Genomic DNA, 20,441 nt, shown 5'->3' with positions numbered 1-20,441 from the left:
AATTTCCCCGAGCGAGCCTTCGGCCGGGAGAACACCAGGAGAGGGAGGCAGCAGTGGGGGAGGCCGCAGGACAATGGTGCCTTGTTTCCCGTGCGAGGCCGAAACCCCGCTGGACCCCACTGGCTAGCGCGCTGGCTCCTTGCGGAGTCAGCATTCCGCCCCAAGAGTGAGGGAGAGGCTAATTAAGAGGGCTCGCTCCTGCGTGAGCGCTGGCCGCACATCAGAGGGCCCAGGGTGATGACTGTTTTGCTCAGGAAGCTGGGGACATTGTCGTAGGGGAGGACAAGCCAGGGCACACTGCCCTTTATCAGTTTCCTCCTCCCCCCAGCTGCAAACAAAAGGCCGCCGGTACCTGGGGGCCGGGGAGACACCGTGACACAGGATGTTCCCAGCATTTTGGATGTTTCCTCCGCCGTCTGACTGATACGTCCTAGAGAAAGCACTGGGGTTCTCCAGGGAGCAAGGGGCTGTAAAAACTCCAAAACACGGTAATAACAAAGCCATAAATCTGGGCCTGCCACAGCGGCTCCAGGCCCAGGGCGACCAGCCCAGGCCACGCAGTGTGGCCACAGGAGGCCCAGGGACTCAGAAACGGTCAGAGTCCAAGGGACAGAAGGGGGCACGAGCGACGTTCCCCACGGGGGTTGGGGGGTGGCTGGGGCTGGTCTCCATCAGGTGCGCGAGCTCTTCCTGCAAGGCATGAATGGGAGGTGGCTGGGGCCGGGACTGGGGGCAGCTCTGGGGTCTGGTGTCCAGAAGAGAAGGTGTGGATCACATCTCTGTTCTGTCCGACCAGCAAGCTGCTTAGCCTTACGTGCTTGACTTCCTTCCTCGTAAAATGGGGCTAATAAAGGCACCCACTTTCAGAGTTTTCCCGTGAGGGCGAAGTGAGCTGGCACCCGTTAGGCACGTAGGGTGATGCCACGGAGATGGTCTGTATGCACTGCACATCTGCCCTCCCTCCCGCCTGTTCTTCTCTTGAGCACCACATCCCTTCCACAAACAGCAGTCTCTCCGGGTGTTTTACAGAGAGGATTTAATCCAGTGGCATGGGTTAGTAGGTGGTGGTTGAGTGGAGACTTCAAGTAGGGACAGTGAGGTGCTTACCTGGATTAGCAAGAGCAGAAAGCCACCAGCACTTCCCGGGCTGGAGGAGGGGATGGTGTCACGGAACCCAGGAGCCAGGGCCACCTGGTGAAGGTTGGTGGGAACAGGGACCTTGGAAGGAGGGACATTCCCACAGGGGAGGAGCAGAGAGAGAAAGAAGGAGAAATACTCCAGGAATGACATAAGCTCTGTGCTGAAGGTGGCTTTTGGAGGGAGGGAAACAGGTTGAGGGCATCTCTCCCGTCACCCACATTCCTCAGGGATTAGAAAATCATTAGCTAATGGAGACATTCACCAATGGCCGCTGGTCATTGGAAATGCGGGCATAGCCCTGCTTCTCATTTCCCCACCCAGGGATCCGAGTGTTCCTGACACCCTGGCACAGCCTGTTGGTGTGACTTCTCATGCTGGTTGAGTACACTCTGAGCTCACAAGTGGGAAGAAAATGTTCCATTTCTGAATGGGGGCCTCCAAAGTGACTTCTTCACTTTCTGGGCAGATCCTGAGGGAGGCCACAGAGTGAGTAATTCTCACCACACCCTGGCCGACCAGCCAGTGGGGATCTCTGTTGCAGAGATGGGGCGATGGTGTCATGAAAATCTGCCCACCTGCTCCAGACTGCATGGCAGGACCCCTAGGAATCAGAGCATGTGAGGCAGTGGCCCTTCTCTGGGCCTCCTGCCTGGGTCATGCTACTGACAAAGTGGGCTAGCTAAGCCGAACATGCTGGGGAACTGGGGAAAGCCAGATTTCAGATGTGTTTCATGTTGCTTCCCAACTGGCTCTAAGCTGAGCTGCAGAATCTGATGTGAGATAAACATCTGTCTCAGCAAAGTGTCCACAGAGAATGTGATGATGGTGTTGATGGTGATGATGGGGATGATGGTGGTGGTAGTGGTGATGTTGGTATTGGTGGTGGTGATGATAATTGTCATTTTTGGAGTGTTTGCTGTCAGCCCAGCACTATGCTAAGTGCCAGATACATTCCATTTAATCCTCCTCAGAGTCCAGTGACCCAGATGAAGACACTGAGGCTCAGAGGAGTGAGGTAAGCTGCCTGTGGTCACACCACCGACAGGTGACCAGGTCCAGAAGTAGCAGGTCTGTCTGATGCCAAAGTCCACATGCACCTGTCCTACGTGCTGGCCCCACGTAGGTGCACTGCTAAGCCTGCGGATGCTGTGGCCAGCAAGGTGCAGGTGAGTGAGACCTGGAACATATGGTCCTGGCGCAGTGAAACCAGACTTGCTAAGGAGCAGACTACTGTCCCGGCAAAGCCGCCAGGGCCGTCAGACTCCGGGTACCACCCCCACCAAGGGCGGAGAGCATACACCGGCATCTTGGGCGGAGAGGAGCGGGGAGGCAGCCCTTCCCCCGGCGTCTCCTCACACCTTATCAGAGGGCGGCTGGGAGCTGAGTGGAGCCAGGGCCTGGCAGGGAAGAGGGGAGGAAGAGACACCAGCTTGGGTGTGTTGGGAGATGCGTTTGCTGGATTGGAAGGTGAGGACAGAGAAACATGGGATCCTGACTGCCAGCCCGGGAGGCGTGTGCACAGACCTGTGTGATGTGGGCTGCAGGGACTCAGGATTCCAGAACCTTCTCTCCCAGGACTTTGGACAGGAGACTGCTGTCTCCTAGCCTCGTTTCCTCGCTTTCGTCTGTACCCAGGTACTGACAGATAACTGCTCCTAGAGGCATTGGAGGTGTGAGTGAACCAGTGCCCAGGAAGCTTCAGAACAAGTCAGCTGCATCGGGGTGGGGGCCTTCCCTCCTCTGACAGGTCCGGAAGCAGGCTCAGAAAGGTCAGGTCTAAGAGGCAGGGCCAAGGCAATAACTCAAGGACCCTGAGGCCTATCCCGCAGCTTCCGCACAAGGCTCAGGCCTTTACCACCCCTGGGTCCTTGTGCAATCACCTGTTGTCCTCAACTCCAGCATCACCTCTTCATTTAAATGGAAAACACAGGCATCATGCGTGTGTGCATGCTAAGTCACTTCAGTCGTGTCCGACTCTTTGCGACCCCATGGACTGTAGCCCATTAGGCTCCTCTGTTCATGGGATTCTCCAGGCAAAAATACTGGAGTGGGTTGCCATGCCATTGTCCTGGGATCTTCCCGACCCAGGGATCAAACCCGTATCTCTTGCATCTCCTGCATTGGCAGGCAGGTTCTTTACCACTAGTGCCACCTGGGAAGCCTGCCAACATTATAGGTTTATGATTTATTATAATATCACTGATGTAAAGAGAATTGAGTTCTCTTTTGGTGTGGGAACTGCATAATGCCTTGTAAGATGGTTGGGGACCCCCCAGTGGGCTGTGACACCGAGTAGGGACGTGCTGGCTCAGCTGCCCATCTGTTCTTGAAGAAGCATTTGGTTTTAAGAACCATGGCAAGAAGAGCCAGTGCTCGGGGCGGGGGGCCACCGGCAAGCTGGAGGGCTTCCACCACCCTGCTGTAGAGCCCGTCCTATGACACCTGCACACCGCAGGTGAGAGAGGGAAGCTCAGGTGGGCCATGCTCCAGGATCACCGCTGAGGGGCCGGGATTCCCCTCCTGCTCCGACTCTGGGGCTCCTGGCTCGAATCCAGGCTGCCGCTCGAGAGATAAGAGTCCTGAGTGCAAAACCCAGCTCATCCTGTGGGATAGGAAGGAAAGACTCCAGACATAATTAGAAGTGCTTCGGAGGGAGTGGAACGTTCTCAGGAAATGTATTCTCATTAGAGCTGGCCCCTTGCCTCCCGAGAGAGAGTGCCGGCGTGCTGATTGAGCCCGCCCTCACCTCCCTACCGGCTACATGACATCCTCTTCATCGAGAATGGAGCCAAAAATCACGGTTGCTCCCCTGCATGGGCCTTTCTTTCTGCTGCAGGTCCGAAGAGAATCTGAGAGGCTTCCAGCTCCCCAAGGAGGGGATGTAGGTTCCCCTGGTTTAGGGCATTCTCATCGTAGCTCAGTTGGTAAAGAATCTGCTGCAATGCAGGAGACCCTGGTTCGATTCCTGGGTTGTGAAGATCCGCTGGAGAAGGGATAGGCTACCCACTCCAGTATTCTTGGGCTTCCCTGGTAGCTTAGCTGGTAAAGAATCCACCTGCAATGTGGGAGACCTGGGTTTGATTCCTGGGTTGGGAAGATCCCCTGGAGAAGGGAAAGGCCACCTACTCCAGTATCCTGGCCTGGAGAATTCCACGGACTGTGTAGTCCACGGGGTCGCAAAGAATCAGACATGACTGAGTGACTTTCACTTCACATCACCCACTGGATTCAGAAACGTCGCCTACTTTGTTCTGTGCCTCAGTTTCCCTGTTGTCAGGTGGCCTGAGAACGAACAGAGGAGGGTATTGCGTGGCAGGCCTCCAAGGTCCTCGCTGGGCCCCCAGACTCCTCCTCCTGAGAAGAAAACTGAGAGAGGGCAGAGATGCCTTGTGGCGGGAAGCGGGGCTCTAGAGTGAGGCCGCTGGCTCTGAGGTTCTGAGTGCGGATCAAGGGGCATCGCTGTGGTCAGAGGTCACCGAAGAGCCTCAGCAAGGATGGGACATATGTCCCTGTATGCGTCTCCTCTGTATCTCACGCTTCGAAGTCCTCCTGGTCACACTCAGATGCGTATTCCAGGTCTGGGTCCCGTGAGACTCAGCGCTTCACTGACTATGACACGCCTTCCCACATGCTGATGGCAGAGGTGAGGTGGCGCTGGGAGCCTCGGGGTGCTTTCTCCCTCTCGCTGGCCCATGGCCGCAGCCGGTCTTGGTGCCGATGTCCAAGGAGACAGGCCCACGTCTTGTCGAGGCTTCTCCTGGAGGCTCTGCCTGGCCCGGGCTGAGCGGGCTGCGGCATCAGTGCCCAGTGTCGGTGGCAGTGCTGCCCATCGTGGGTGCTTGTGCGGCACGGGGAGGGGAGACCTTGAGCAAACTCCAGGAAGAAGCAGCCCCGTTCTCCCTGCTTTCCCAGAACCCAAGGGCTTCCACTTCGGGAACGTGTTGATTTTGAACCTGAGCCCGTCGTGGACCTGGACACGGATCAAAGAGGGTGTATTGTTTTTCCTAAAAGTGTTGGGACACATCAGATCAGCAGAATTTCAGGTGCTGTGACTCAGCGTTTCCTCTGCGGCTACCACCTTCCCCGCCCACCCCTCGAGGAGGAGGAATGCAGCTCTCTGCCTCAGGGAGGCGCCCAGCGTGGCACTCAAGGTCATGCGACTTGGCGTCCGCAGAACAGGTTTGAATGTGCCTTTACCAGCTGCTCAGACGACCACGGGCAAGCGCCTCTGCTTCCCTGGACTCCGGCGTCTCTTATTGACAGTGAGGGTAAGCGTGGGTGTTCCTCACAGCGTGCTGTGTTCAGGATTAGTGAGAAAATGGGAAATGCATGCAGGTCCCTCGCAAGGAATTTGGCACAGAGTGGCTGCTCGGTTAGTGACCACGTCCTTCTGTCGGCCCCTCCAGAGGTCGCCTCACACCCCAGTGCGTCGTCCTGACCTCCCCTCTGTAAACACCTGCTTCTCTTCTCTGAGTGCGCTCTTGGCGTGGAGATGGAGTGGGGCCGTGCAGGGGGTCAGTGCCCCCAGTGCACCCCTCCCGTGTAAGAACTGGGAGAAGGTGGGCAAAAGCCCAGCCCTTCTGTCCCTCAGGGCAATGATTCCAAGGTGTCTTCCACGGCTGCCCAAGCATCCCCAGCAGGCCAGCACCCTCTCCCCGCCCCCCACAACCTTTCTCATTATGCCCCCAGGCTGGTTCCTCCCTCCCGTTCGCATCCCCCAGTCCCCTCCAGGCGCTTCCTGCATGCACCTCCAAAACAGCTCATTGTCCCCACTTGTGCTTGCGGGGATGGGGGGACCTGACCAAGACAGCACTGGTGTCTCTACAGTGCTGGATGCAGGTCTGGATGCTGGATGCTGGATGCAAGTACTCATGTACTTGCCGTGCAGACTTTCCTACAGGAGCTCAGAGGCATGCGGAGCGGGATGGGGAGCGAGGGGCCTGGAGGCCCACGGCAGCACCGGGCCTGGGCTCCACCCTGGAATGCTGGGCGCCATGGGTGTTTGGGGTGGGAGGCAGTAGAGCTTTAAAACTCACACCTGAGTTTTAGCTTCAGAGTCTGGAATCCAGGCATCAAGGTGTTGTCTGGACTTCCTCGTCTTTCTGGAAGGTGGACACATGGCTTTTGCAATAAAGAAAAAAGATATTTGGAAGCCCTAAGAGTGGCGTGACACAGAGACTTGTGCTGGTAGATGGGCGTTGTGGAGTCAGGCCAGCTTAGGGCAGAGAGGTCAGGCTTCGGGATTCCTGTAGAACCTGGTGAAGCTGATGGATTTTGGTGGCAGGAGAGTGGATTCCCGCATGGGATTCCGCACCTGGTGCAGGTGGGCTCACAGAACCACAGAGCAGATGTGGGCCCAGTGATCACTCAGCTTGGATGAGTTTTCTAACAACTCAGGCAGGACGTTCTGAGGACGTTGGAGCTGAATGCTCAAGCCTTGATGCTGGGGATGGGCTGCCAACCCACTCCAGGGAGAGCCTGAGAGAGTAGAGGCCTTTCTCAGCACGCGGGGCCCACAGAGGCTGGGCGAGCAGGGACACAGGCAGGACCTTTATTGCAGGTTGCCGCTTAGATTTGGGAAGAGCTTTGGAACCTGGGTACAACACTGGCATGCGGGCGAGTCGTCGTCAGCAACGCTGGGTGGCAAGGCCAGCCCTCTGATCCCCAGGCTGGCACTGGGTGGGGGGAGCTGGGGGTCTGTCCCTGCTCTGGCCGCCTCAAGCCACCACAAGCCACCACCCAGCCTGACTCCGGGGACACCGAGCGTCTTGTGCAGGAACATTCGAAGGCCCTAGAGTCTGCTGTTGATTTTTGAACTGCAAACAAGAATGTATTCATTCCCCGGGCTTCGCCATAGCCTTACATTATCCACTTAGAGTCACGTTACAAAAATAGCTTTCAACAGTCTTGCTTGAAATATTGGACACATCCACTCACTGACAGGGAGGTTTCGTTTGGTCGTCTAGCTGGGCTTCAGGGCATAACTTTTCACGCTGATGGTATACACACCCGTCACTTTGACACGAAAGGGGATGTTGGTATTTATTTTTCCCTTGAGAAAATGATGGGGGAACAGGCGGAATAAAAAGAATTTCCAGAACGGCCCGCACCAACCCTCACCACGACTCTGCGGGCGTGGAATTTTCCCGGGCCTTGAATTCCTTTGGTTTGAGAAAGAGCCCCTTTTCCACCCTAAAGAGCGGGGGCCTCCTGGCGATGTGAGCTCCTCTCACCCCGGCTGCCCACACTCCCAACATTTGGGGAGGCTTAAAAAAATGCCAGTACCGGAGCCCCACCTAAAGTCCATTCAGTCTTCATCCCTGATGGCGCCGATGGGCGGCCAGTTTGAGAAGCCCTGCGTCAGCCAGCCCTGCCCTTGGGTTGGAGAACGAGGAGGTCGCAGTGGCTCAGAGTCGTGCGTGACCAGGGGTGCGTCTGTGTGATCACTGCCCGGGATCCCAGTCCTCCTGTTGCTGCCCCACCCAGGGCGCCCCCATCTCCCACTTGGTGACCCCCTCTTCTTCTGCCACCCTCACCCAGGGTGCCCCCAACTCCCACTTGGTGACCCCCCTTCTTATTTTATTTATTTTTATTTTTTATGAAATTCAATTCAGTTTTATTTAAAAAACAAAGCAAAACTTTTAACTAGGAGGTAACCGTAGATTCACATGCAGTTGTAAGAAGTAATAGAGCGCGACCCCTGATACCCTCATCCAGGTCCCCCATAGCAGCCCCTGCATCCCCACAGTGTGGCAACACCAGCAGGAAACCCACCCCACCATGACCCCTCCGCCCCGTTCAGATTTCACCGGAGTTCACTCATTCGTGAGTGGGTGTGTGTGTGTGTGTGTGTGTGTGTGTGTGTGGTTTGTCCTGTGCAGTTTTGTGACACTGGTCCACTCATCCAGTCAGTACGCAGGACAGCTCCGTCGCACCCCAAGGATCCCTCATACCCCATTCTGTAGCCTCCGTCTCTCCCTCCACTCCCCAGCAGACGCCAGCCCGTTCTCCACCTCTGTCATTTTGTCATGTCAGCAGTGTTGAACAGATGGAATCACACCGTGTGTAACCTTTTGGGACAAGATTTTTTCGCTCAGTGTCATTTTCTTGCACTTCATCCGTGTTGTCTGATGTGTCTGCGACTTTCCATCACTGTGAGGTTCTCCCCACGGCCTTGCACCACTCCCTGTGTGATGCTCACCTTGGGAAAGACACTGGGTTTGTGTCAGCTGTTCTCTGCTTTGAACAAAACCGCATTCACAAGTTTTTATGTGACATAAATCTTCATTAAACATGAAAATTTTCATGACTTTCAGTGAAAATTTATGTGAACCCCATCTTCTCATCGGTCTTCCTGCTCAGCCGCTCATGCCTGGCAGCTCACAAGAATGAGCTTCTCATGTTCCCTTCACGACGCAAGCCTGACCCTTGAGAGTGTCGGGTGTGCTGTTCAGAGCCCAGACTCTGTCACCCCTTGGCTGGGTGCAAGCCTGCTCCTCACTCCCAGGCCGAGGGCTGTCAATTCCTTTCTCCCTCTCTCTGCTGGAGCATCCCCACCTGGAGAATACAAATAAGAATAGCGCCCACCTCCCAGACTGCCGTGGGGATGACGCAGCTGCATGTGTGTAGTGCTCTCAGCTCCGTGCCTAGCACATGGTAAACATCCGATAAGCGTTAGCTGTTGCTGTCCCCACCTGCCGGGCCCTGTCCCTCCCTGAACTCCCGTCAGCTCTGCTCTTCTTCCATCCCCCAGGCTCGCTGTGCTCCCTCTGAGGCTCTAGTTCATGCCACCCTCTCTTCATGGGATGCTCTTCCTTTCCTCTCTTTCCTGGGTTAATATCACTTCCTCTAGGAAGCCTTCCCTGACTCACTGGCCAGGTCAAGGGTCTTTGAAATTCACTGGGGCACCTACTCTGTTTTCAGGTCACTCACCACAATTGCTAATCATCTGTGTGTCTTTCTAGACCCAGCTCCTACAAGGGAAAGAATCGGGTCTTCCTCGTCTGCTAAATGGTGGCACATGGGTCTAACAGGTGCGCAGTTGGTGCTGTCTCACGGATGAGTGAGTGAGACTCTCAGCGTTGGCACAGCGGGCAGCACTCTCAGGCCACTGCCTCTCAGTGCCTGCCCCTTTGGGCGGGGCCGTGTGGTCCACACCCACACGCCAGGCACATGGGCAAGAACAAGCCTGGACCCTCCCCTTGGCTCCTCGGCAGCATATTGACTCTGCCTCTGAGCGGGCCTGGGTGGACGTCCCTGCTCAGGGTGGACATTGCCTATTCCTACTCAGGGCCCTCCTCTGTGCTGTGGTACATAGACCTTGGCATCTCTGTAGCTTTTTCTGTGTAGCAGCCTCTTCCCTTTTCTTTCTTTCTGTTTGTTGACATGAAGTTCACATAATATAAAATTAACTTTAAAGCAGACAATTCCGTGGCGTTTAGTGCGTTTACTGTGCCGTACAATCACCTCCTCTAACCGGGTCCAAATGTTCTAGTCACCCAAAAGGAGACCTGGTACCCAAGGTGACACCCCTCCTCCTGCCCTCCTCCATCCCTGGAAACCACCATCTTCTCTCTCTGTCTCTGTGGATGTACAGGTCCTGGACATTTCATACAGACAGACTCATAAATACGTGGTCTTCTCTGATGGGCTTTGTTCCCTCAGTGTGGTTCTCGTGAGGTCCTTCCGTGTTGTAACGTGTCAGAACTTCACCCCTTTCAGTGATTCAGCAGTGTTCCGTTTGTATGGAGCAGCTACACCTGTGTTTATCCACCATCAATGGGCGTTTGGGTCATTTCCACCTTCGTGGGTTCTGTGAATGGTGCAGGCAAGAACACAGGTGTATAGGTCGTTGAACACCTGCTCTCCACTGTAGGGGCCATACCTCGGAGTGGGAATGCCGGGTCGTATGCTGATTCTGTGTTAACCTTCTGAGGAGCTGGCAGACGGTTGTCCACTGTGGCTGCCCTGTGCTACATTCCTTCTGTGTGTATTTCTCTCCTGATTTCTCCAAAGTGTGTCTGCTCTGGATGTTGCCCCCGGCCCGTGGCCCCAGCCGTCCTCCGGCCGTCCTCCCTGCCCCACCCCTGCTTCCCTTCCCCATGTGGACACCGAGGGGCTGCTTGTCTTGGTTGGAATCCTGGCCCGCTGCACGCAAGTTGGATGCTGCTGGGGCAGTCACAGCCTTCCTGAGCCTCCGTCTCAGCCTATAAAGCAGGGGTGATGGAGTTGTCACGAGGATGCAGTGAGCTGTGATATAGGCAGTACTGGCAGGGGGACTGCTCATCGTAACTGTGACCACGAGCTGTCCCTCCTTCACATGATCCCCCAGGAGGAGAGCCCGGCATGGCCCCTGCCCCGGGCCTTATAAGCAGTTGGAGAGACAAGGCTCCTCCACAGGGCCTAACCTTTGGAAGGTACTTGGTTACCACTTACTGGTTCTGAAAATGACATGAAATAGCAGTATAATGAATCCATGCTGGATTTTATGGTGCAGATGGAAAATGAGCTATTTGAGAAACACTTGTAGTCCATTAGTTTGTGGTACAGTTACATTTATAACGTGGACAGCTGCAGTACTGACCTAACCGTTCATGTAACTCATTTTACCTTCTCCACACCCCTCCAAGGTAGCCTTTGTTGTCCCATTTGGCCGAGAGGTAAACTGAAGCTCTGAGAGGGAAGGAATCCAGTTAAGTGGGGGCAGCAGGAATGGGATGCAGGTTCGCCTGGCTCAGAAGTCCCTCTCTGCATGCTCTGAGTTCTTTCTCACACACTCTTCCAGCCCCAAGACAGTCTCATGTCTTTCCATGAACAGAGGGGACCCCCCCTCCGCACCCCTTGGGAAAATGGACACTGCAGAGAGCTGTAAATCTCCTGGGTCCCAAAGTTCCGTTGGGCTGTCTGAAATGCTCCAGCCCCTGCACAGTATTTGTTTTTGCCCTCCTGCGAGTATTTCCATTTGCTTTGGATGGAAAAACAAACCTTTCTGTTGTTGTGAACATTTCAAAGGGACCCGCCAGGCCACAAGATATCCGCTGGAACGCCGTACCAGGAACCGTGCGTTGATTCAGATGTATTGATTTTTATCAGCTTTTGACCCTATTTATTTATGAAAAATATCTAGCTCCCAAATATGGTTGCTTTGAAGGCATAAGTGATAAGAGGATGACTGTGTCCCCAAAGTGACAAGGCTCTTCCATGCCCACGTTGGGTGCAACGAGGCTAGAGCACCGACTTGAGTCCAGGAATTGAGTGAAGTCAGAGTCTGCCATATCCACACCATGTAGTCTAGGGAAACTGGGATGTGGAAGCCATTCTGGTGTCTGTGATGCCCTGGGGTGCTGAAAGTGGGGGTGGGAAGTTCTGTGTCAGGAGAGGAAGGCTGTGAAATGGACCTAAGCTCAGGTAGGGTCCATCAGAACCATAAGCCTGGACTCTGTGCCCGGGACATTGCAGTGAGGAAATGGCTAGGCACCTGGGATGCTTCAGAGGGATGACCTCTGAACTGACAGGGGAGCTGTCAGGGTCCACGGAGGGAGAGTGGCCAGTACTGCAGCGCCATCAGGCAGGGCCCTCGCCATCTGGACACTGGGGGGCGGGCACCTTACTCTGCCTACCTATGGTGTTATTGGCAGCTGGGGCCTCCATGTAGAAAATATCGTTAGTGTAGGCAGGCATTGTGCCCTTTCACGAGTGCTCAGAGAAGTCAACTTCTGGAACCCGACTGGGCAGCACACCCAGTGAAAGCACTCAGAACACCTGAATCTCAGGACCATACTCTCACCTCAAGTCTAGAATCGGTGCACCAATGAGAAAACGCACCAGATGAATAAAGCAGGGTCCATCCGCACAGCTCAGTGTTACTCACCAAGAAAGGAGTGAAGCGCTGACACAGCCATTACCACATGGATGGGCCTTGGAAACACTGTGCTGAGTGAAGAAAGTCAGATGCCAGAGACCACATGTTGGACGAATCCACTTGTCGGGACATGCCCATAGCAGGCCCATCTGCAGAGCAGAAAGCAGACTAGTGGTGGCCAAGAGCTTGGGGAGATGGGGTTCAGGGGCGGTGGCTAACGGGTACTCAGTTTCTTTAGGGGTGACAAAAAATGTTATAAAATCGATTGTGGTGATGGTTGCCCAACTCTGTGAATAGATTAAAACCCATTGAATTGTATACTTTAAATGGGTGGATGGTCTGATGTATGAATGACTTCTCAATAAAGTGTTGAAAAGATGGAGGGGTGGGTGTTCCTGAGACCAAGTACTTTAGTCCAATGAGACTTCCCAAGAGGATGTTGTCGGCAACCCTCCCCAAACTCTCAGCCTGCTGACCTGTGTGCCTATGTGTGTGTGTGTGCATGGATATATGTGAATGTGTCCACATGTGTGTCTGTTGTATATGTGTGCACATGTGTGTATGGATGTGTGTGCACATGCATGTGTATAAGCACACATGTGCCTGTGTGCATGGATGCATGTGTGCACCTGCATGTGCGTACATACATGTATGTCAGCATGTGTTTATGTGTCTGTGCACGTGTGCATTTGTCTGCATGTGTGTGTGCGAGCACATGTGTGTAAACACATGTATGAGCCTATGTTTGTGCACGGATGTATGTGTGTCTGCATGTGTACACCTGCACATGTGCGTACACATGAGTACACCAGCATGTGTCTGTGCTCGTGTGTATATGCAAGCACGTGTGTGTAAACACATGAGTGTGCTTGTGTTTTCATGGATGTGTATGTGCATGTCTGCAACTGCACATGTGTGCACACATGTGTATATCAACACTTGTGTGTGGGGGTATGTGTGTGTATGTGTATGAGTGCACATGTGTCTGTGCACATTTGTGTGCATGTGTGTATATAAGCACATGTTTGTGAATGTGTGTGTGTGGTGCAGGGACATAACCTGGGCCTGCTGTTCTGAGGCACACACTGGTAAACCTTGAATAGGGAACTGGCCGACAGCTTCTTTTCTCTGAGTTTTTTGTGCTGAAATGGACGTCAGGCATGTGTGGAGCTGAACTCACACATTTGCGAAGTTCGCATCTCTTTGGGGGTGGTTCCCGCGCCCTCCTCCCTGGTCTGAGAACGTCTTTGCCATTTCCTGCCTTTGCTTACGGACACTGCATAAAACCCTGCTTCCTTGTTCCCCTGACTCTAAGCACAGTCTCTGATAACCTGTGACCCAGAGCAAATCCACCTGTGATGACCCTCAGAGCTCCCCAAAGTCCTCAGGTTACAAGTTAACCTCCCCGTCGCCTTTGCAGGCTGCCCGGGCTAAACGTGCTCTGCCCTTCCCGGTGCCCATGTCTGTGCACAAGCACGCAGTGTCGGGGGCAGGCACCCAGGCTGGGTTGCTGTACTGGAGGCTGTACCCCAGGCAGCTCTCTGCGTGGGGGTTCCGCCCGACCCTCTGCCCCCAGCTCTGCGTCTGTGCCCCCGGCGGTGTGGAGCGGTGCAGGGGTGGTTAGTCACGATGGACTTCTCTCTGGACACTTACTGACTTTTGGGTAAACCGCCTCTCAGGGTCGGTCCTCGTTTCCATGTTGTGCATTTAAAAGCAGCCAAAGGCCACCCTCCCCCCCACCCCTCCCCTGTGGGAAGTGGGTCCCTCCTCCTGTGTCCACTCTGTACCCGCTCCACTCCTGCAGGAAGTGGGTTCCTCATATGCCCACTGTGTACCGCTCCGCTTCTGCAGGAAGTGGGGTCCCTCCTCATGTGTCCACTCTGTCCTGCACCACTCCTACAGGAAGTGGGGTCCCTCATCCCGTGTCCACTGCGTACCCGCACCGCTCCCACAGGAAATGTGCACTCCTCTCCAGGGCGACAGTACCAACTGTAAAACTCAACCCCCCGCCCCCACAGAGCTCTCCTGGCGCTCACACCTCACAAACCGCAGGGCACCCCGTGCACCCATGCAGCCCCGCCTCATCCATACCACACAGCCTGTCGTCTCCACACGGGCTGCCCTCTGCCCCAAGCCCACATCAGCCCACGTTCTCTGTCCACGTCTCTTGGAGGGAAATGATGAGAGGAGGAGATTGCACAGGAAATCCATGATAAATTTAGACATTATCTGCTGTGTCCCCCTTAGAGTCTCATGCTGAAATCCGATTGTCCAGGATGGTGGTATTGGGAGGTGGGGCCTCTGGGAGGTGAGAGGTCACAGGGCTGGAGACTCGTGAAGGGGTTAGTGCCCTCATAAAAGAGACCCTGCAGGCCCCCTCCCTGCGAGAGTCTGTGACCTGGAAGGAGGCTCTCACTCAACTGAACTTCCGGCCTCCAGGTCTGTGAGAAAGGGACCTCTGTTGTCTATCAGCTGCTCAGTCTGTGGCGTTTGTGATAGCATCCCGAGGGGCTCAGACAGCAGCCTGATAATCACAAGACTTCACCCAGCCCTCCCAGGTACCCAGTAAGAGAGGTGTGTGGACATCACTTGAGAGGTGTATTGAGTGCAGTTCAGAGAGGCTGAGTGTCTTATCTAAGGGCACACAGCGGGAAGCAGCAGAACCAGGCCCTCGACCCTAGGAAGAGGGGCATGGTCAGCACAGTGGTCCCAGCAGACCCCAAGCTCCTCCCTCTAGCCCCAGGGATGCAGGTGGACCAGCCAGGACCCCAAACTGGCTGTTGTGCCCCCAAGCAGGGCAGGCCTGGGCCCACAGCGATCTTAGATACGAATCCACCTGCTCACTCCTCCGGGAGGGACGGTGCAGGATACCCATCCTGACTGGTCTGGGCTGCTCTTCAGCCTCCGGGCTCACAGTTTGTCTCCATGTAGCACAGACCCTTTAAACACTGCAGCATTGCTAGGAGAATCAGGATCGATTCTGGCCAAGACCTGACTCACCCATTGTTCCTGCTCACTGTCATTTTAGGAAATCCTTCCCAAGGGGGTCTCCTGTGGGTTTGGGCAGAGGGGCCTCACAGTGACCCTCTTGCCATGTGTCTGGTCACCCCTCACCTCCTGGGGAGGCACACTTTCCAGAATTCATCAGAACAAGCTGGTCTTTCCTGGAAGGATCCCGGCTCTCCCAACACTTCCTGGATTCGCAGGTTCCCGAATTCACCAGTGTTCTTTCTCAACCTTTATTTATTTATCTCACTTTATTATTTTTGGATTAATGTAAATGAAGCCTGTCTTTGGCTTGCTAAAATGGATGAAAGGTTTGCTAGGGTCGGAAGCTTCAAAGTGGGTTTTGATGGAAGAAAACTGATAAAAGAGTCTCTGCAGTGTTTTTTAACCCTCACCCCGTGTTGGTATGAGATGAGGAGCATGGGGAGGTGAAGATGGGAAGAGACTTGCTCCCATCTTGACCCACACAGTGGGATGAGGGCACCTATGGGCACCTGTCTGGGGCGGGACGTCACTGTGCCCCCATCCCACTGGCCGGAACATAGACGAGGGCGCGCACCTGCCTGAGACTCTGAGCCTTTAGTAAGAACAGACTCCAGGATGGTGGGCCTTTGGGAAGGACAGTCATGCCTAGTTGCAGTTAGTATTATCAGCTGAGAGGAGAATGGATATTGGTGAGCACTATTAATAGCAACCTCTGCCTTGACACCCGCCCATCAAGCTGGTTTTAATCTGGAGACCTGGGTTCTATCTGAGGCACCCAGGGAATTCAGCTCCTACAGGGTCAGCCCTTCAGGGTTCTGCTAACACGTATCTCCTCCTCCCGTCTCTCTGTGCTGCGAGTTATACCCTCCTATTGTCTTGGTTTGGATCCACAGCCCCCTACCCCAGGCAGACCAGGGTCAAGGTTGGGTGCGAGGGGTCTGTTTGAGAGGCGACCTCAGGGGACATCAGGAAAGGAGAGTGGGAAGAGAGGGGGCCAGTGCCTGGTGCTTTCTTGGCCCTGTGACCGTGGTGGGAGCTCGAGGGGACCGCGGATCACCCCTCGGAGTTTCTCAGCTGCTCAGCCAGGGCGCCGGGATGTTGCCCACCAACTCTCCCTGGTTGAGAACCGCTCCCAAGGACAGTGGTTCCTGGCAGTTCTGGCTTGCCTGTCTGCGCTCAGGCTGTGCTTGTGCCCGTAGCGGAGATCGCTCCCATGAGAGGCTGCAGGCGCCAGAGGAAGCCACAACTGTGTCCAGGATGACGCCTGCCGAGGCCGGGCACCAATAGTGATGCTACAGCCCGTGTCCTGAGCTGACAAACCCCTGGTCTCCACGGAGTCACTCCCCCCACCCCCCCACCAGCTGTGAGCTGCTGACATGACAGCTTCGTGGCTTGGATAACTCCACGGAAGCTCTGCTGCCGGGAGCCTGAGGGGCCGCTTATAATTTAGGGGTGACCTCTTTCCTGAGGTCCCCAGGCACTCCTGCGCCTGGCCCTGTCCTTCAGGAAGGTGGCTGTGTATTAGTTTGCTGGGGTTGCAGAAAACAAAGCGCCACTCACTGGGGCTTCGACAGCAGAAACGTCTCCCACGGTCAGGAGGCCCCACGTCTGAGACCAAGGTGTGGGCGGGGTGGCTCCACCTGAGGCTGTGAGCAGGAACTGCTCGGAGCCGCCCCCACTCCCTGTAGGGAGGGTTCCCTGGCCACCTCGTGCTCCCTGTAGACGTGTCCCCACCATCTCCACCCCGCGTGCCCTCTGTGCCCACAGTCCCCCTTTTATCCAGACACCGTTGTAGTCAGTTGGAGGCCCACCCTCGCCAGTGTGACCTCATCTTGACTAACACCATATTTCCAAATAAGGGCGCATTCTGAGGTGCTGGGTGTTGGGACTCCTGCATGGGGATTTGGGGAGGACACAGTTCAGCACGCAAAGGGTGGGAGAAGACGGCAAAGGGGCTGCCACACAGCGTGCGAGAGGATCTGATTCAGATCAGCGGAGCCCCCAGGCAGGTGGAGGTGTGTGCTAAGGTCACCCTCCTGGCAGGGCACAAGCACTTCTTCTGAGACACTTGGGGTCGGAATGAACGGGCTCTGTCCATGCATCGTGTGGCTTCACCACCGCCCTTGTGTTTTTGAACTCGAGTGCCCTTTGGGCTTCATCCAGCTCTGCTGAGGCAGCCCCGAGGGTCCTCCCTGAACCAGGACCGAGGGGGGGGGGCGGGGGAGGGTGGGGGGGGTGGGGAGGTCCCACTGACCGCCGGGTGGAGCAGACCCTGCGGCCTGCAGCTCTTCGTTGTCTGCTTTCAACCTCCGGGCAGTGGGGGTGGGGGAGCAGGCAGAGGGAGTCGGAAAGTGGTCCGGTCCCCAGAGCGGTCACTGGCCATCCTCCACCCCCTGGAGAATAATCCATTTAAAACTTCTGAGCTGTCTAGACTTGTTATCTGGCCCCTAATTCCTGAGAGCCCGGAGCGGGCAGCAGCGGGACTGCCGAGATAGCAAGAGGGTGAAGTCATTGGCGTAAATCCTGCGGCAGGAAGTCGGCTCCAGGAACGATGGACGAGCGTGGGCCGGTGCCCGCACGGGGGGCAAGATAACGCGTCTAGACTCCGCTGGCCATTTCCTCCTCTTCCTCTAGGTGTCCTATCGGCCGCCCCGTGGCCTTCCTGCTCGCTCTTCCCGTGCCCCGCAGGAGAAACCCTCTCAGGAAGACCTCACTTCATTTTCGGTGTGAGGGGCTGGGCGTGGGTGCCTTCTCTATGCCACGGCGACAGCGGGGAAAGCCAGGCTGGCCTCCGCCACCCTGTCATTTCTGAGAGTTCAACGGGTTAGGGGAAAAATGACGTTTTCTCGCCAGCATCCAAAGGTCAATGGAAGGTCATTGGTGGGATCAGGAGGACACAAGTTGATGTCAAACAGACCCAGAGATTTCCACAAGTCCTGGGGAGAAAAGAGCCTGGAGCAAGGCTTATCTGAAAGCCCCTGGGAGCTGTGGAACGCTGCTCAAGCTGCATAACCTCCCATTTCCGGAAAGAGTGGCTCATTTCATTGGCCCCTGTGCATGCTGGGCGATCCTGAACCCTGAAGTTAGGGTGGGGAGTGAGGTCAAAAGGTCATTTGGTTCACTCCCCTGCCTCCAGGCAGGATTCTCCCAGCAAAGAGTCATCGTGTGTGTTCCATCAAGCAAGGCTGCAAGTGGGGGCCTGGGGAGGAAACAGGCCTGTGAGCACCTGCGAGCAATGATGACCTGGTAATCCCCACCAGCTGTCTGAGTCTGCGAGCCCCGCCAGTGCCTTGGGGTTTGAACAACTGCACTGAGACCTGTGGGGGGACATCAGTGGGGAAGAGCGCAGTGTGTCCGGAGATCAGCCAGCACCACTAGGGCAACAACCAGGGAACATCAATGACAACAACAGAAGCGAAAATGTCTTGAGCACTTGCCATTCGCCGGGTTATGTGGAGTGGCTAAGTGCTTGCACTTCATCTCTTGAATCATCACGTAAGCCTCTAAGCCCACAAGGGGGTCCTGTTGTAATTGTCCAAACTGAGGCTCAGAGACGGAACATGCCTGCCCAAGGTACCCTATTCTGTAAGAAGCAGAGGTAGAATTTGGACCAGCTGGAGCTGACTTCAGAGCCCAGGACTGAACAGCTAAACGCTCCTGCCATGTGAATGTACCACATGTGTTCTGTTCTGATGGACAGGTGGGGAAGGCTGAGGGTGGCCCAGGTTAATAAATGGGGCAACTGGGGTGCCCACCCGCAACCTTTAGATCCCAAATCCTCTATTGCTTCACTGGGCACCGCACCCCCTTCTCACCGCGTGCAGTGCCTTCTTACAAAACCAGTTGCTCTTTTATCACCCGTGGGGCAGGTAGAGAGGGAGTCGCTCCACTAGGACTTATCTTTCCTGCCCTCCTTTAAATGAGGACGATCCCGCACCTACCATGCTCCTGTCATAGATGTAAGGGAAAGCTATGCTATGTGAAAGGAGGTCAAAATCAGCAAGAAGAGTGCATCTAAAGATGTAGAAGGATCTTGAGTCTCACCCTGGAGCCTCAAGCTGGAGTTGGACCCCACCAAGGTGGCTGCAGAGATTGTGAGGAGGAAAAAGACCAGACTGAGAGTGACCGGGAGTCCCAGGTTGCCACAGCAGGGGAGCTGCCTAATACCTGAGTCCATGGGAAATGTGACGTTTACCATTAAGGCCCTATCAGTAGGGGGCTAGTTAAATAAACAGACAATGAATGGGCCACCTGATGGAATAGTATGCAGCCTTCAAAAGGAATGCAAGGCTCTTTATGTAATGATGTTGAATGATCACCAAAGTAGTTGAATGAAAAGCCACTCGATTTTATGTGAGTGTGTGTGTACTTACATGTGTAAGTGTATGTACTCATATGCTTACATGCACATAATGATATGTTTATATTCCTGAAAGATCTCTAAATACTAGTAGGCCTAGAAAGGTGACTGTGGGAAATGTTGGGAGGGAGATGCTTGCTTATATATTGAATTTTTGACCTTGTGACTATCTGACCTTAAAAAGAAAGAAAAAAAATTTTAAAAGACCCATCCTGTCCTCTAAACTTGGGTGGTCTCTTGAATAATAAGTGACTCCCCTTTGTGCCCAAGGGCTCTTGATCTCTCACATGGGTGTCACAGAGGTACATGAGGGGTGCATTTTCGGGCTGTGAGAGTGAGCTCTGGTGAGAGGTGCTAGTGCATGCCTATTCCCGCCCGGTCCATGGGCGGCCCTGCCCAGCTTGGTACAGGATGGAATTCTGCAGCACAGGAGTTCAGAACCTGCAAAGAAGCCAGTGCCCTCAGCTCCACGAGTGCCCAGGTGGCCTCCCGCAGGCATAGAAAATGCCTTCTCCCAGGCAGGGGCCAGAATCCTGAGAGGGCAACACAGGATTTATGGGCCTTCACCGGGCTCAGACTTGCTGATGGCCCATGAGACAGGCGAGGGGTCAGGGGTTATCGCCGGGTGGGCAGCTGGGGGCTGCCTGGGGCCCCCTCCCTCCCTCGGCATCTGCTAGAACCATCAAGGGGTCCGTCCCTTCTTGTGCCCAGCTCAGGTTTCTGACCTCGGAGCAGCCCATACACTGTGCAGACCTCAGTGGGGTGAAATGGACGTTTTGAGAGTAAAATGAAGAGGAACAGTGGGCCAGAGGGACAGATGGGTAGAGGAACAAGGGAGGACAGTCCCCTGTGGAGATAAACGTGAGGCCCCTGGAACGTGAGGCTGTGGGGGCCATGGGAGGGTGAGGGGACCTTTGTTCCTGCCGCTGAGGGCTGGAGTCAGTCCTAACAAATGGTAGCATGAAGTCTGAAGGAGAGGTCCTAGGACCCGCCCATGAGAAGGCAGAGACAGGCCACGGGATTTCCAATTCCCTATTCAGGCTGCCAGAAGGCAGTGTGGTGAGGGGCGGGTGGTCCCCACTGGGGAGC

The 20,441-nt window shown here is 55.1% G+C and overlaps 1 long non-coding RNA gene across 1 annotated transcript in view; it reads left to right on the top strand.

Moving 5' to 3' along the window:
* Positions 1 to 20,441, top strand: part of LOC122691613 — a 139,358-nt gene that overhangs the window by 79,079 nt on the left and 39,838 nt on the right. The gene's annotated exons all lie outside the window — the stretch shown is intronic.

The sequence above is a fragment of the Cervus elaphus genome, chromosome 4, assembly GCF_910594005.1.
Source record: "Cervus elaphus chromosome 4, mCerEla1.1, whole genome shotgun sequence".
In the NCBI taxonomy this organism is placed as follows: Eukaryota; Metazoa; Chordata; class Mammalia; order Artiodactyla; family Cervidae; genus Cervus; species Cervus elaphus.
The sequence above is the reverse complement of the archived record's forward strand: the minus strand, read 5'-3'. Positions and strand labels throughout refer to the sequence as shown.